Here is a 17,613-nt window from a genome sequence, read left to right as displayed (position 1 = left end):
TTTTCTCTGTCCCTCCAGGCTATGACTCCGTCCAGGGGGCTAGGCAGTTCCTGCATTTTCTTTCTGAAAAACTGGAAACTTAACGAGGTGTTAGTGCATATAATATTGTTGCTTACTCTTAACTGGGTACCAGAAAAAATGTCTCTAGACCTGCATTAAATTCTAATAGCTTAATTATTTTCAGGGGAAGCTATAGGCTTCCTTTCAGATTTATATTCTAAAGATCCTATCATCTAAGAAATATCATAAAGGGAGTGTGGGCAGAAAAGGTCCATCCTCTGTGACATAGGGCTGTAGTTTCTACCTATGAGAAAAGATGAAAAATTTTTATGCTACCTTAACTCCAAGTGATGCAATTGACTGGTTTAATTCTGCAGTTTTAATTTCTGAAAAAGATCAGATTAATTAGATAGTGGGATTTTACTTGAGCAGATCAGGCCCTGTAGCTGCAAATAGTCCTCTCTTGAGAGGACAAAATTTTATCTGAAATGGTAATACAAGAATTAAGTCAAAGCATCATACATTATTTATCTCAAACTTATTATGAAGCAAGCTAGATTTCTTATAGTCATAATATTTAAACACATTTTATATGCAAGTAATTAACGAAGTAGTGGTAGGTGTAGTTATTGATTTATTTATTTATTTATTTTGTTTTTTGGGTCATACCCAGCAGTGCACAGGAGGTCACTCTTGGCTCTAGGCTCAGAAATCGCTCCTGGCAGGCTTGGGGGACCATATGGGATGCCAGGATTCGAACAACCATCCTTTTACATGCAAGGCAAACACCTTACCTCCATGCTATCTCTCTGGCCCCATGTGTAGCTATTTTTTAAGGCTAGAAATATAAGGAAAATAAAGGAAGCAAAGTTTTTGCCATAATTGCAAGTTAAATTGAATTTAGTTATATATTAAGATATAACATAATTATTCTATACTTAAAAGGAATTAATATTTACATAAAATGGAAAGAGTTAAGTAGCAAGTAATATATTTGAAAATTATTAATGTAAGTCATACTTGTTAACTGGCATTCGTGTGAAGACACACTGCCAGTCTTAGAAAAGTTCTTTAATGCTATACAGGTGTTGCTATGCAAGGAGCAAACACAGCTGTGTTAAACTTTACTGTTGTTTCTCACTTTATTTCAGGGTAAAATTTCCCTGGTAAGGTTCAAGTTAGATTAATGATTGCATTTAAACTTTGTTACTTATGACCAGTCTGTTAGAACCAATAAGAAACTTCCACATATCCAAGCGAATTGTATTTAAGTTAAGTCCTGTAAAATGTATTTAATTTAATATACTACAGAAAATTTAGTTGCTCTTTACACCTTAACTTTAAATTTTATTCCCAGATAGCTGAATAATTTTACGTTATGCTCTTTAGCATAAATTTAGTAAGATTGGAGAAATCTCCTTGGGACACCCGTTGATGGCTGTAGAGTCCCTTAGTTGGCTTAACTTTCTGTCTGAAAGAGGATCAACCCACACTGCAGAGAGACATTAAATATCACAATAACTAGAAAACATTGGAGGTGCCAGGAGGCAAAATTTTGTCAAAGTTACTGAACACACAGAGCAACCATTAAATTTTAAATTGCAATTTCATAATTTAGGTTATAGTAATTTATATAGATCCAATTTTATGAGCACTGTAACATGAGTTTAAGAGCATCTAAGTCCTTAATTCCTAGAATTTTCTATATAAAACATTAGATTATATTTGATTAGAAAAATAATTGTTTAATCATGCAATATTATAAATGCACTATTTTTTAAACAGTTACACTCCTATTTGGGAGGGGGGTTTGGGTCACACCAGAAGCACTCAGGGCTTACTCCTGGCTCTATGCTCAGAAATCACTTCTGAAAGCTCGGGGGACCATATGGGATGCCAGGATTTGAACCAAACACCTTCTGCAAAAGCTTTACCTCCCTTCGGCCCCTACACTCCTATTTCTAACCTTCTTATTACCATTTTGATGTTGATAACCAAGGTCACTGTATATGATAACAATTTATCTTTAGCAAATGCCAAATGCAGCCTGTGGGAGTGGAGGTAGGTTTTAAATTATAGTTGTTATGGCTGAAAATAATTTTGCACTAATTGACTGATCATCAATGGACTGATTAATTAGCTTTAATGCCATTTAGCTACAATAATTAAAATCTTTAGAATCTGGGAACAGGTCATCTTCTACCAAATAAAGTACTTAAAATTTAGAAGGCTTCCTTTGAAGGTGAATTATACCCCAAAGTTTTCTGAGGTAATCACTGACAAGTTTGAGTCAGCACTGCTTGCAGATAGATTAAAACCAGTGCTGATGGGTGGGGCATGCCAGTTTATTAAGTTAGTATTTAAAAAACTGACATAAGGCTCATAGGTGGAAAGTATGAAAGCAGTACATTTTTAATTAAAATTAATATGGATAATTAAATGCTAGATTAAACATTAGATTAAATATTAAAGACACTTAAAATTAGTTTCCTAGACCTCCCCTCTTTAGGATGACAATAAAGAAGCATTATAATCAGATAGCATTTCTAATATTATTCTGACCCATTGATATCCCACTTTAATAAAGTTATCATATGACCAAGATTAAATTTAAAACTGTCAATGAATTAAGTTCTTAACAATGTCATGCACTCCCAAAATTAGCACTATTATCTAAAAAACGTGAACCATAATTAATTGCAACATTAGTCAAACAATTCTTTATTCTTAAAACCTCTAAAGTTTGAGGAACTTGGAAACTTGAAAAACCCAGAGTGTTTCTTCTCTTAGCTGGTTCGGACACACAGACAATGGGCTCCCTGGGGAGATGATCTCCCCCTCAGGGACATGAGCAAGATCTAGAACTTTGAAGCGGGTTGGATTTCAAAGTCAAACACATTTTGTCCTTGCTTTCTTCTCTGAGGCCGGTTTTGACTAAGGAAAAGTGACTGGTTCAAGTTTGCATATCTATAATATAGTTAGTCATAGTAAAAAGCACTGTTTTAACACACTATTCCAACATACAATCTCAATGCACTACTCAAACAAACTTTCAGATTCACACAGCACATAAATTGACAAACAATATAGAGAGGAGTTATTGAGAAAAGATTGAAGAGATGAGAAAAATGTGTGGGAAATTTTTTGGACGTCTCCAAACTTTCTTGCCAGATCTTTGCTGGCTATATATCAGGAAAAAAATTTTGGGGGGAAAAGAAGGCCTTTTTAGAAGAATAAGAAGAGCTGGCTCTAGTTAAATAGTTTAGAAGAGAAATAGAAATTATTAAGCACATTTATTTCTTTAAATTCTTAGTTGGTAGATTTCTATTTTTGTTCAGATATTACATGTAATTTTCTGTAGATACACAAAATGTTTATATTTTTGCATAAAATTGAGCAGAGACTTCTAGTAAAACTTTACTCATTTTTAGATGTTAGTTAGATACTTAGACACATTTTTTAGTATGTCTCTTCCCCATAAGGTATATGATAAGTGAGGTAGAATGTAGGGCTGGAAGGCTCCTTTGCTTCTTACACCATCATCCCAAAGTAAAATATTTGAACTTTTAGCCACATTATTTGCTAATCCTAGGCCCATCAAAAGAAATAAAATATGTTCAATAGCCCATGTCCTTTTTGAGCAATGCAAGAAATATATGTAACTATCCAAAAGTCTTAATATTTCCTTTCCCTGAATTCTAATAGGTATTAAAGGCCTTTTAATTTCTAGTTCTTGATTTCTATAAGGCAAAGGTTGCCTTAAAGCATCCTCATATTTCTCAAACATTACAAGAGAACAAAACGCTGCAGTACCAGAAACAGCAGTATATGGACTGGTTAGTTCTATAAGATTCCTAATTCTTTGCATAGGAGGATCAGAAGCCAAAGCCAAAGAGGTCTATTTTTAAAGGCTTTTTTATCCAATTCTGAGTTTAACTCATAATTGAGCCTATTTTTACATCCTTTTACAGAATTGATAATCTCAGAAGGCCCATGATTTTCTAATTTAGACTTTTGAGCCATATGTTCTAATTCAGGTTTATCATTTGTAAGATTACTAATATGCCTCCATATAGAAGAGGACATTGCCAAATAGGCGTTTTTTTTTGTGTGTGTCTTTTTGTTCATGAGACTCTGGAATGTCCTGGTCCATCCTATTCCTTAAAAGGCCAGGGACTAACTTTATGTACAGCAACCTGAATAAATTATTGTAATTGTTGTTTAGTTAATATAGTTATGAACTTCTACCTTAAAAGATTAGAAAAAAATCTACTTACCTTCTCATCTTTTTAACCTGGTCTTATATGCCAGGGAGTCCTAATAGGTACTCTGACGAGGTCCTGCTCTGTGCACCTGGAAAATAAAAATGAGAGGAAAGAAAGAGAAAGAGAGAGAGACAGCTCACTTCAAGCATGTGGGCGCCATTTGCTGTAGGCAGCTTCTGTACTACAGTGGGATTTCCACTTTAGGAAGAGTGTGTTGCATGGGCAGCGAGATATGACATATGAAATAATAAAATCACACACAGCATATGTGGGGTCAACACATCTTCTGGCAGGAGTGCGATAAATTTAATCTTTAAGCAGGGGGCTTTATAAGGGGAAAAACAATCATAAGTATAGAGAAAGTATTTATAATCACAAAGCAAAGTTTAACATGACAATGCTTAAGCTATGGGTGAGAACTGTAAGGATTCTGAGTTACAAAAGAGAACGTTACAACTCAAGGCAGCTCTTTGCAAGCTTACTTCAAAATCAAAATCAGGGATTTTGAAAATCTGGGGATACATCTGGTGGGCTGAGCTCCCCTAAAAGTTTATGTATACCATGGCAAAGAGTACATCTCCTGAGTATCTAATCCCACTTAATTTACCTCACTCTCTTAAATCTTGCTTCACATTCAACTTAACACACTTCAATTTAAAGGTGCATCTCCTGGATATGTGAATTCTAACGTAAATTACTGATCTTATTTACTAACACATTGCTGAACCTTTTTGTCACATATGTACAAATTATAAACAACTATCACTTTTGTTAACTATAATTCCCTTATCTAATTAAATGAACGCTCATGTCTAAAAGTCATGACTAAACATTATCAGGTAAAGCTAATATGTTGAACCCATGTAACCTCCTTATCTCACAGTACTCACCTGCTCATCCTTTAGAAAGCATTACATCTAACTCACTCTACTTTCCTACTCCATCTTGGTCTCTCAGCCTCTGTCTCCCTTTTAGCTGCTACCTCCAGGCTTCCTAATTTCCAATCGCCCCCCTCTCTCCTTAACTCTCCTTCTTATTCCCTCTCTCCCCATGCAGACTTCTCCCTCTACCCACTCATTCCTGGTGTGTGCAGTTCTGATCAAGGTCCCTATGACCATAGACACCCAATTTCCTATTTATCCCACCTGAATGAAGGATCAGAACTTCCCTCAGTGGGATGAATAAGAAGTTTGGGGAGGGGATACCCACAGCTAACACACTGCTGGAACGTTCATATTCGTGATTTCCTTATACTCCTACTTACAGACTACTGTTACTATACATACAACTGTCACTATGCAACTGTTATATCTTTTCATAAGTTACACCTTACTCAGGTAACTCACTAGTGAATTTAACGAACACAAACACAATTAATTACCTCATTGTCAAATCTGGTTCCTAAGTTACATGAGGTTATAACCCCTGGTATCAAATTCCACTTAATTCATATAACTCTCTTAATTCTTGCTTCGCATTCAACTTAATGCACTTTAACTTAAGGGTACATCTCCTAGATATGTTACATCTAATGTAAAATACTGGTCTTACTTACCTAATGTTGTTATAGTATAAATTAATGAGTCCTGTTATTGGTTTGGGGATGGTGAGGCCTTTTGGGGCTCAACTTGGCTCCAGCAGCCCCTACTGCCTGGCAAGTCTGAACGTTGCAGGCTGAGGGCAGAGAGATTCACAAAGCAGTCAGACGAAGTTCCAGGAGTCAGCCAGCTTAGTTCCTGGTCCCTACCACCATGTACACCTCCTCACAATGCCTCTATCTTAAGCCTTTTACTGACAGCTCCTTTTCTACTCCTTCTGGCTCTCTCAGCCTCTGTCTCCCTTTCAGCTGCTTTCTCTAGGCTTCCTAACTTCCAATCGCCCCTCTCTTCTCTAACTACCCTTCTTACTCCCTCTCTCTCCCCATGCCCACTCCTCTCTCTACCCGCCCATACCAGATATGTGCAGTTCTGATCACAGTCCCTACGACCAAATACATACACCCAACTTCTTATTTATTCCACCTGAATGAATGATCAGAACTTCCCATAGTGTGATGAATAAGAATTTGGGGGAGGGGATAGCCACACCTAACACACTGCTGGATCATTTATATTTGTGGTTTCCTTACAACTATTGCTTACATACTCTGTTACTATACATACTAACATACATTTGTCACTATGCAACTGTTATATCTTTTCATAAGTTACACCTTACTCAGGTAACTCACTAGTGAACTTAACAAACACAAACACAATTAATTACCTCATTGTCAAATCTGGTTCCTAAGTTACCTGAGGTTATAACCACTGGTATCAAATTCCACTTAATTTATATAACTCTCTTAATTCTTGCTTTCCATTCAACTTAATGCACTTCAACTTAAGGGTACATCTCTGAGATATGTCACATCTAATGTAAATTACTGATCTTACTTACATAATTTTGTTATAGTATAAATTATCGCATCCTTTTATCAGTATGGGGATTGTTAGGTCTTTTGGGGCTCGACCCAGCTCTTGCAGCCCCTACAACATGGCTGGTCTGAACATTGCTGGCTGAGGGCAGAGAGATTCACAAAGCAGTCAGACGAAGTTCCAGGAGTCAGCCGCTTATTTCAGGGTCCCTACACCATGTACACTTACTCACAATGCCTCTACACTAACTAAGCCTTGTATTGACACTGGCTCTCTGACACCGGCTTCTGTCTCCCTTCCAGCTGCTCTCTCCAGGCTTCCTAACTGGCTTCCAGGCTGACTACCTCCCTTTGGTGATACTATTATTGCTGAATCAAGCCTTTTCATAGCAGCTACTTCTCTACTCCCTCTGGCTCTTTCTTTTTTCTTTCTTTTTTTTAACCTAACTCACTTCTGAATCTTTTCTATTTGTCACATATGTACAAATTATTAACAACTATCACTTTTATTAACTATAATTCCCTTTTACATTTCCAATTACATGAACTCTCATGCTTTGAAGAGCACCTGAAGTTCACTGAGTTCACTGAAGTTCACTTGAAGTTCACTGTGAGCTCAGCCTGGAGGATTTTCATTGGCCAATGCTCTGGATCCTAGAGTCCCTAAAGAGGAGGACATCAAGACATAAATAGGAAGAGGGCTATTAACTGAACATCTGGATTTCAGAATCTAAAGAAAATGAATAGGAAACATGATCATTTTATGAGGAAAACTAGCCCCTCCTGGTTCTAGGAAGATTAGTAAATGAGGATGTGACTTTTTCTCCTGGAACAACTGTCTATGACTCGTCATCCTAGCACTGCTTCTCAAAATGTATTCTGCCTTAGACTCACCTAGAGACACTTGAAGCCACAAACAAAAAGTTGCTAATTCCATAGGTCTAGAATGAAGGGTCCCCAGATGATATTTTTAGCAAGTTCTCAGTAGATGCTGATTCTCCTACAAGAAATATGGTTCCTTCTCGGAATATCAGCTGAACGTATGTAGTGGGAGTCCACAGACACTGTGTATAAGCTGCTCTGTCCTCACTGGCAGAGTGAGCCCACACTCACTCCATGCACCACCCGCATATTCCACTAGGTGACAGGACTTGCACACAAATCTCTACTAATCCCAATAGCAAAGCTGAGATTTTACAGACGGGATTTCTGCATTTCTATGGGGAAAGGTGTTTTGGTGCAAAGTTCTGAAAGGAGATCAAAACCATTATTACCTTGGAAGCTCACTAAAAAATAAAGATTCCCCTCTCTCCTCAAATTCTAATTAGTCAGATTAACTGGCCTCTCCCAATCTTTTTTGTTTGGTTGGTTTTTGTTTTTGAATCACACCCAATGATGCTCAGGGTTCAGTCCTGGCTCAGTGCTCTAGTGAAATCACAACTGGTGGGGTTCTAAGGAGACCAGGTGGGGTGCAGCCCCATCCCAGTTTTTACAGGCATCTTAGACATGAGGGAGGCTCAGACACAGTTAGTGCTAAGGAGTCTTTGTCGGGGCCAGGTTTTTCTCCGGCAGCCCATATGATCCCCCATGCCAGAAGGATTTCTGAGCGCATAGCCAGAGGAACCCTTGAGCATCACTGGGTGTGGCCCAAAATTTTTTTTAAAAAAAGGAGTCTTTATCATGACTGCATTCATCGTGGACATTGTGACATTTCTGCCTTCCACAAAGGGGTTGCTTCTGGCTTCCGACCTGTTCATATTTCCAGACGGGAGTGGCACTGCCTAGCTGGCAGCCACTGGCCACCTGGCTCCTGAGGACCTGCTTTATGCTTGTTTTGAATGGCACTGGGCTAGATGGACAGGGTTTAAAGACTTGGTGGGGATACGCTTCTAAAATACCTTTAATGAGGCTGTTAGAAAAATTCAATCATGAAGCTGGAGCCAAAGTACTCTGAGTAAAAATTTTGCCTTGCATGCAGCTGACCTGGGTTCAATCCCCAGCATCCCATATTGTCCTCTGAGCCTGCTAGTAGTGATTTCTGACTGCAGAGCCAGGAGTAATGCCTCAGCACCACTGGATATTGCCCCCACCCACCGCAAATAAAAGGAAAAAGAAAAATTCCATCATCTGTCAGAGAGCTTCAGTTAGTTGCATTCACTCGCCGACAGCAAAGCCTCATCCAGTTCTGGAAGGATTGTTGGCTGCCTGCCACCTGTGCTCCCTTCCTGATCTGAGGCCTCCCTTCTGCAAACTGCTTTTCCTCGACTCACAGGTGCTTTCACCTGACTTTGTTTCCATCTGTTTAGAGGTTGTTCTGGATGTTGGCCGCTGGTTGAACTTGCTCAAACTCCATGGCAGTTTCACAAAGGAACAAAGTGGTCACTGAAAGTGATATTTGATGACTCAAATCAATCAAACTGACACCTTCCACCTACATCCAGCAGAGGTTGGTGGAGAGAAGGAGACAAACACACCTGGACTGCCTACATACTGAGGTCTCCCAGGCTGACCCTTTTGTTCAGCACAATATTGCTTCCCTCCATTCCCTGGGGCTGCCAACAGTTGTTAACAGAGACTACCAAAAACTGAAGTAGAAACTGAGCTTAGAAGAATAGAGGTCCTTGAAGAATTCTATTTTTTCCCTTCTAAAATACACTAAATAGAATTCTATTAAAGACACTAAGTATAATTCTTGGTACAAATTTGTAGCCAGCAGACATTTGGTATTTATACTATTCTTTCCTGGGTGCATTTTTGCAAATAATTTGTATTCTAATGTAAGGTATCTTCGTTGTTAAATTTGCTGGGTATTTGTGAATCCAAGAACAGTCCCCAGAATGAGAAATTATTTCCCATCCCCTTGTCCCCTTTCAGGGGAAGACCTTGGTAATATTTATCTGCAGCAAATAATAATCCACACAGACAAGAAGGATAGGGTGTAAAAGATTGGGCAAAGAGAGCCAGAGAATCCTCCTGCAGCCGGCAGCTTTCGCAGAAGGTCCCTCTCCCCTGTCCATCAAGCTATTTATTGCCAACTCCACAGCGCCCCACCTGGAAGGGCTAGGTGGGGCAATCCTAAGGAAACACTTTTATATACAACAATTCCAAGGATAATCTTATGGAAACTTTTTCATATACTACATTCTAATACCTACAATTTTTTTTGTTTGTTTTTTGGCCCACACCCTTTTGATGCTCATGGATTACTCCTGGCTAAGCACTCAGAAATCACCCCTGGCTTGGGGGACCATATGGGACGCCGAGGAATCGAACCGCAGTCCTTCCTTGGCTAAGGCTTGCAAGGCAGACACCTTACCTCTAGCACCACCTCACCAGCCCCATCTAATACCTACAATTTTTACCTAGAGTCTCCCCATATTCTCTTGTTTTATTTTTGTTTTATATTCTCAGGGGAATGGGTTCCCACAGTTGGTGAGGGTACCAATCCTCATGGCCTATAAGATAGTTTAAAATTATATTTGGAGCCAGAGTGATAGCACAGCAGGTAAGGGGTTTGCCTTGTACTCACCAAACCCAGGTTTGATCCCCAGCATCTCATGTGGTCTGTTGAGCCTACCAGGAGTAATTCTGAGCACAGAGCCAGGAGTAACCCCTGAGCACTGCTGGATGTGACCCAAACAATACAAAACAAAACAAAAAACTATGACATTTCCAGGAAAAAACTCAATGGCTAAAGTAAAACAAAGCTTTACTTGTTGTTTATTTGTGTACTAGATTAGGTTAGCCCAATAACCTGATTTTGACTACTGTGCCCCAAGGAAGAGAAGCTGGGTAACCCCACATCTGTCCTCACAATGCTCTAAGAACCTGAAAGAAATATACATTCTCAAGATCTAACCCAGACCTAAGGATTCAGGCTTTGGAGAAGCATTTGAGCCAGGTGACTGGTTATGGAGGCGAGCTAGATATAGACACAGAGCCCAAGATGACATCATCCATCAACTAAGAGGAGAAGCAGAGAGAGTATGGAGGTAGGGCATTTACCTTGCATGCAGCTGATGCTGGTTTGATTCCTGGAATTTGCTATCATATGTGGAGCCCCACCAGGATTGATCCCTGAACACAGAGCTAGGTGTCAACCCTGAGTACTTCTGAGCACCAAAACTAACAAAGAAATAACAATAAATCTCAAATATAAAAAAGCCCGAGGGTATTGGAGATATTGAGAGAAAATGTTCTTTTCTTTTTTGGGGGGGAGGTCACACCCAGCAGTGCTCAGGGGTTACTCCTGGCTCTATGTTCAGAAATCACTCCTGGCAGGCTCAGGGGGCCATATGGGATGCTGGGATTTGAACCACCATCCTTCTGCATGTAAGGCAAATGCTCTACATCCACGCTATCTCTCTGGCCCCAAGAAGATGTTCTTTTCTGATTGCTCTCCTGTTGTAGGCTCCTGATGAGGAGTCAGTTGAAAGCCCATTGTTAGGAGTCAGGAAAACTTGTGTCACTAGTAGAATACTATTCCCTCTCATGGCACCTACGGTACTTACTAAAATCTCTCTGGTCCTTCTGAAGGACTGGGAAATAAAGCAGCCTGTGCACAGTTATTATGAGGAGCAAATAAGCTCCTGGGTGAAATAAAAATATTTCTTGGTACAGCGCATGGAAGTAATATGTGAAGGTAAAATATTTATAATGCTAAAAAAGTAACCCTGAAAGTGTTAGTAATGTTAGTAAATCCACTTCTATTATCTGTACCTGCAGCATGCTGACTCTCTATTTTAAATGGAAATTGCCCATTTCCATAATCAATGTTCTACTACAACTCTCATTTTTATTTTATTGACTCACTGATGTTTTATCATCTTGGTCTTGCTCAACCAGGTTTGAATACGCACACACTGTTTCTGGGGTTTAGAAATTGGTTCAGTCCAGTCTGAAATAACCTCCTAGTATTCTTTCCCAGGTTTATTGATTTTTCTAAGTCTATTTCCTCAAACACATAATGTCTACTCATATTGCTCTACTTCATTCATCCACTTAGTCATGCAAGAATTTTAAATAACCAAACACAGGTGTTTGGACAACACCTTGGTGGGCCATCTGGGGTCAGGGGACAGCAAAGTCTGCAGGCAGTTTTCTTTTTGTCCTGGGCTTCTGAAGAAGGAGTATTGTAGAGAAGAGTTTATGTAGCAGGAAACATCATGTTCAAAGGGCTGGCGTAGATCGCCAGATCAAAGACAACAGCTCTCTCTCATGTATGCTATCAGTCTGCACAGCTTCCCTGATTTGTCCCACGGGCAGCAAAAAATGCCCCTGATCAGGCCAAATTAGGAATCTGAAACCAAGAAAAACCTGGTTCTCCCCTGTCACTGCTTTCCTTTTCTGGGTAGTGAAGTTTCTCTCAGGAATTACTGACCTTCAATATTTGCCAGGCAGGGGTGGATATTGCATGTGCTAAGACATTTTTATTTGTTTGTTTTTAGGCCAACCCAGCAATACTCATGAGTTACTCTAGCTCTGAGCTCAAGGATTTCTCCTGTGGGCTTGGGGGATCATATGAGGTGCCAGATGGAACACAAGTCAACAGCATGTATGCAAGGCAAGCCCCTACCCACTGTACCATCATTCTGGCCCTAATACTTTTTGCCTCCCTGGCAGCTCCAGTGAACAATGGGTTGCACCTTAGGGAGCAAGAGGAAGACAACACCCTCCCCCCCCACTCCTTCCTGCCTCCTCTAAATAAGAAGTAGGGCTATAGCCACAAGGCAAAGGCCCTGAGCTGGGCAGCCATGTGGGGGGAGGGGAAGCCAAAAGAGGGAGGGAAGAAACTGGGGCTACAGATGCCCAAAGCTCCATTAACCCCAAACCAGGCATAGGCCTTGGAGAAGGTCAATTCCCCATCACTGAGTCTTTTGGTTTCCTCTCTCCTTTGGTTTGGGACCACCCTGGTTGTGTTCAGGGATCATTCCTGATATTGTTTGGGGACCATATGTGGTGCTTGAGATCAAACCTGAATCAGTTGCAGCACTGAACACCATACTATCTCTCCAACCCTCCATTTGCTATAATGGAGGAGCCAAGAAAGTGACTTGAGATGTTTCCTAAAGCCTCTGTCCAAGGTTCTCTCTGTAATTATAGGCTGCTGTTTCTGTAATTGTCTCTGTGTGTGCATGTCTGTGTCTGTGTGAGGGCACAGCATCTCATCTTGCCTCCCGTTGCCTCTATGTTTCTGAATAAACCTCTTCCCCTGCTTTAAGGGAGGCACTGCATGCACTAAACACATCTCCAGCTTCCTGAGTAGGGCCTTGGTGAGTTCCTTCTTGCAGCAAGTGCTTCTTCCTTGCTATGGGCCAGCACCAGGTTTGCAGCAAGGTGAGCAGTGACTGTTGAAAAATCAATCAATCACTTGGATCAGGGTAAAATAGGATGAGCTAAGCCAGAGCCCCATGTGTCCCTATAACAATTCCTATAATAATAATAACTCTAAACAATTCCTGGAATACTATCATTTTTCTCAACGCCTGCTGGGGATAACTTTTCTCATCAACATGGCTGATTGAGGGCCTGGAGAGATAGCACAGCAGCGTTTGCCTTGCAAGCAGCCGATCCAGGACCAAAGGTGGTTGGTTCGAATCCCGGTGTCCCATATGGTCCCCCTTGCCTGCCAGGAGCTATTTCTGAGCAGACAGCCAGGAGTAACCCCTGAGCACCGCCGGGTGTGGCCCAAAAACAAAAACAAAAACAAACAAACAAAAAAATATGGCTGATTGAAACAGCCTGTGTAGTCAAGTTACACAGTATGGGGCCTGTCCTAGCATCTGAAATGAGCTGTGTGAGAAGAGGACACTAGCTCTTTTCTGCCTGGCACCTGTCATCTCCAGATGGCTCCTCTGGGCATCCTGTGAATCAGACATGGAGCCCAGGAAAGGGTAAGCAACATACCAGCACGTTAATTTGAACCAAAGCCAACATGACTCAACAGCTCAAGCCATTTCCTCTCTCTTGCCCCAACACCCCCATGTCTTCTACTGCCTCCTAGCCAGCCTGTCATCCTCCTCTGATGTCTGGCTCCTTCCCAGTGGTGAGACAAGCACTGTTCATTCATGAAGAAACACAGTATATGACTGTGTGTGTGGGCCCAATTTAAGGATTACTAGGAGTTCTACACTCTACTCGGCTCACCCCATGTCTGACCCTGGGATCCCCAGGGCTACTAGGGCCCACCCTGTCTACTAGTCTCCCCAGAACCCACACTTTCATTTCCATGGGAGAGAGTCCAGATTATTCAGGAAATAGACGTGCTCAGGCAAAGCCAGGATGGTGATGGCAAAGACACATGCTGAGGCCTGAGAAAGCTAAAATGTTGGTGAAGGTGAGAACCTGAGTTTTTATTTCAAATTGTGCCCTAGGGTTTTGGTTTGTGTTCTTTTCATTTTTTTCTTTTAACTTCCCTGATAAAATTGGGAAACTAAAAAAAATGCCCTTTTAGGGTTCTGTACTGTACTGTGATTTCACATTTTGAAACGAGCTTTAGACTCAGAGGTTAGGAGACCAGTATGGTTTTGCCCAGCCAGGTCCAGCCTGGTAAGAAACCACTTCTGGGCAGGGAATGAAGAAGTAAGCTTGTGGCTGCCTGAGCCAGCCACAGCCCAGCCCTTCGTCACCACTCCCGTAGTCTCTGCCTCATGGCAGGAATAGAGAAGCTGACTCTCCCCCTGAAAGCTGCTTTTTCTGACTCACTCCGCTTGAGCCCCAATCCCAGCACTACATTGCAGATAGACAGGATTCCCCCAGAGCCCAGGCAGCCCTTTGCTCTCTCCCCAGGGCTGACCCCCCCTCCCCAACGGCAGAAGGACCAGGCTCAATGACATCCTCTTCTCCCTGGTGATTTCCTCCAGTTTGGCTATGTGCTGAGCTGTTCAAAAACAAGCACCCCAATCTAGACCCCTCTCTGTACAACTGCCCCTTCCCCCCAATAGACTTTTGGCACCCAGAATAGGTCTAAAAGAGAAGTTCAGTTTGACAACTCCTGCCCTTCTATAATTTACCACCACCACTACCATTATCAGCACCACCACATCCCAGATTCTCTGGCTACAGACATAAGATACGTTCTACCTTTTTTTTTTTCTTCATGAGTTTGTTGTTGGGAGCTCTTGCGGGGGGGGGGGGGGGACGACTTGGCAGTGCTCAGTTACTCCTTGCTCTGCACTCAAAAATTATTCCTGGCAGTACTCACAGGTACATGAGATGCCAGAGATCTAACCAGGGTCAGTTGGCTGCAAGGCAAATGCCCTTCCCACTGTGCTATCTTCCTGGCCCCAACTTTCACAATTTGCTATCTTCCCCAGGGCCTTCTTTTGTCTATCAGAACAACTCCTGTGCTCATCGGCTTTCCAAAATCCTCCACCATGCTGCTTCTCAGCCCCACTGAACAGAGAATCTAAATGTGTTTCTCATCTGCATCTCTCTTCCACTCCTCTCCAGAGGAGTACACCAGCCCACCTTGGTGCCTTGGTGCTGGCTACTGCCATTTTCTAGGTCTTTAAACAGTACATCTGTGGCATCCACGCTCCCAATGCTTTTGCCCTCACCATATTTTCAGAGTACTTAACATCCTCTTACAGACATCACAATCTACACATGCTTTGCTTATTGTCTATCTTGCTCATACCAATAAACTGTGGAGAGAAAACTTGATCATTTTGTTTTGTTCACTGGATAGAGAAGATCTAGAATAATATCTAGGTACAAAGTAGGTGTTTAAAGACTTCTATGGACTAAGTGAAGTTATGCTGCATCAATATTATGCAATGGAGGCTTTTTTAGGGGTGGGAGTTGATTGGGAAGGAGAGATCATAACACCTAGCGGTGCTCAAGGTTATTCCCGGCTCTGTGTTCAGGAATCACTCCAGGCAGGGCTCAAGGAATCATATGTGCTATTGAGACACAAATCAGGGTAGGCATAGGCAAATACTCTACCCACTGTACAACCATTCTGGTCCTGCACTTGAGACTTAATAAAGGAACAGCCTGTTAGGATCTCAGGAGGAAGATCAAACCAGTTCAACAACCCCACAACCACTCTGCTGTCTCACTGCAAGTTTAGTTGTCAAAGACTGTCTGCTGTGAAGCTGCAAGAATAGGCAACAATGTAATCTCGACCTCCCTAATACTCAGCTCACCACATATAACCACCTAATTTTTGATAAAGGAGCAAGAAATCCTAAATGGAGCAAGGAAAGCCTCTTCAACAAGTGGTGTTGGCACAACTGGTTAGCCACTTGCAAAAAAGCGAACTCAGACCAACAGCTAACATCATGTATGAAGGTAAAATCCAAATAGATTAAAGACCTTGATATCAGATCTGAAACTATAAGGTATATAAAACAACATGTAGGTAAAACACTCCATGACTTGAGACTAAAGGCATTTTTAAGGAGGAAACAGCACTCCCCAAACAAGTGGAAGCAGAGATAAACAGATGTGACTATATTAAGCTGAGAAGCTTTTGCACCTCAAAGGAGATAGTGCCCAGAATACAAAAGCCACCCACTGAGTGGGAGGAACTATTCACCCAATACCCATCAGATAAAGGACTAATATCCAAAATATACAAGTTACTGACAAAACTATACAAGAAAAAAAAATCTAACCCCATCAAAAACTGGGAGAAGAAATGAGAAGACACTTTGTAAAAGAAGAAATGCAAATAACCAAAAGGCACATGAAAAGGTGCTCAACATCACTAATCGTCAGGGAGATGTAAATCAAAAGAACTATGAGGTACCACCTCACGCCACTGAGATTGGCACACATCACAAAGAAGGAAAATAAGCAGTGCCGGTGGGGATGTGGAGAGAAAGGAACTATTTTTCACTGCTGGTGGGAATGCCGTCTAGTCCAACCTTTATGGAAAGTGATATGGAGATTCCTCCACAAACTGGAAATTGAGCTCCCATACATTCCAGCTATAACATTCCTAGGAATATACCCTTGGAACACAAAAATATAATACAAAAATCCCTTCCTCACACCTATATTCATTGCAGCGATATTTACAATAGTCAAACTCTGGAAACAACCAAGATGCCCTTCAACAGATGAGTGGCTAAAAAAACTGTGGAATACTATGCAGCTGTCAGGAGAGATGAAGTCATGAAATTTTCCTATACATGGAATCTATTATACTGAGTGAAATAAATCAGAGGGAGAGAGAAAGATGCAGAATAGTTTCACTCATCTATGGGTTTTAAGAAAAATGAAAGACATTTTTAGCAATATCTCAGAGACAAGAGAGATGAGGGTTGATAGGTGCAGCTAATGACATGAAGCTCATTACATAGAGTGATGAGTGCAGTTAAAGAAATAACTATACTGAGAACTATCCTAACAATGTGAATGAATGAGGTAAGTAGAAAGCCTGTCTCGAGTACAGGTGTTGGTGGGGTGGGGAGGAGGGAGATCTGGAAAATTGGTGGTGGGAATCTTGCACTGGTAAAGGGGGGGTGTTCTTTACATGACTGTAATTATACAACTACAATCATATTTGTAATCACTGTGTTTAAATAAAGAGAATTTAACAATAAAAAATAAGGAACCATGAAAAAAAGAAAAGTTACAGTTATTTGTGCTCGCTTTGGCAGCACATATACTACAATTGGAACAATACAGAGAAGATTAGCATGGCCCCTGTGCAAGGACGACATGCAAATTCGTGAAAAGTTACAGTTATTTGTGGAATGGAAAATAATGGAGAGGTCTCCTTGTACTTGGAGAGCTGAAGAGAAGGACTGGGGTTATTATGGAGTTATTACTGCCTTGAGTCTCTGAGCCCTGGGAAGCTGAAAAGGATGGGTTATTTTTGTCTTTCAAATCCAAAATGGAAAACCACTCACACAACAACTTTAAGGGATTAGAAAAATGCAAAACAACAAAGTTCCGTCTCTTCAATGGAACTTTAAAGCA

At 41.0% G+C, this 17,613-nt stretch overlaps 1 non-coding gene across 1 annotated transcript; it reads left to right on the top strand.

Moving 5' to 3' along the window:
• The first annotated feature begins 17,275 nt into the window (after positions 1–17,275).
• LOC126025104 (U6 spliceosomal RNA) lies at positions 17,276–17,382 on the top strand. The gene has a single exon (XR_007501150.1). It is a non-coding gene; the product is annotated as a U6 spliceosomal RNA (small nuclear RNA).
• Positions 17,383–17,613: the final 231 nt, after the last annotated feature.

This window comes from Suncus etruscus, chromosome 12 (assembly GCF_024139225.1).
Source record: "Suncus etruscus isolate mSunEtr1 chromosome 12, mSunEtr1.pri.cur, whole genome shotgun sequence".
Taxonomy (NCBI): Eukaryota; Metazoa; Chordata; class Mammalia; order Eulipotyphla; family Soricidae; genus Suncus; species Suncus etruscus.
Note: the sequence above shows the minus strand (reverse complement) of the source record. Positions and strands in the feature narration are given on the sequence as shown.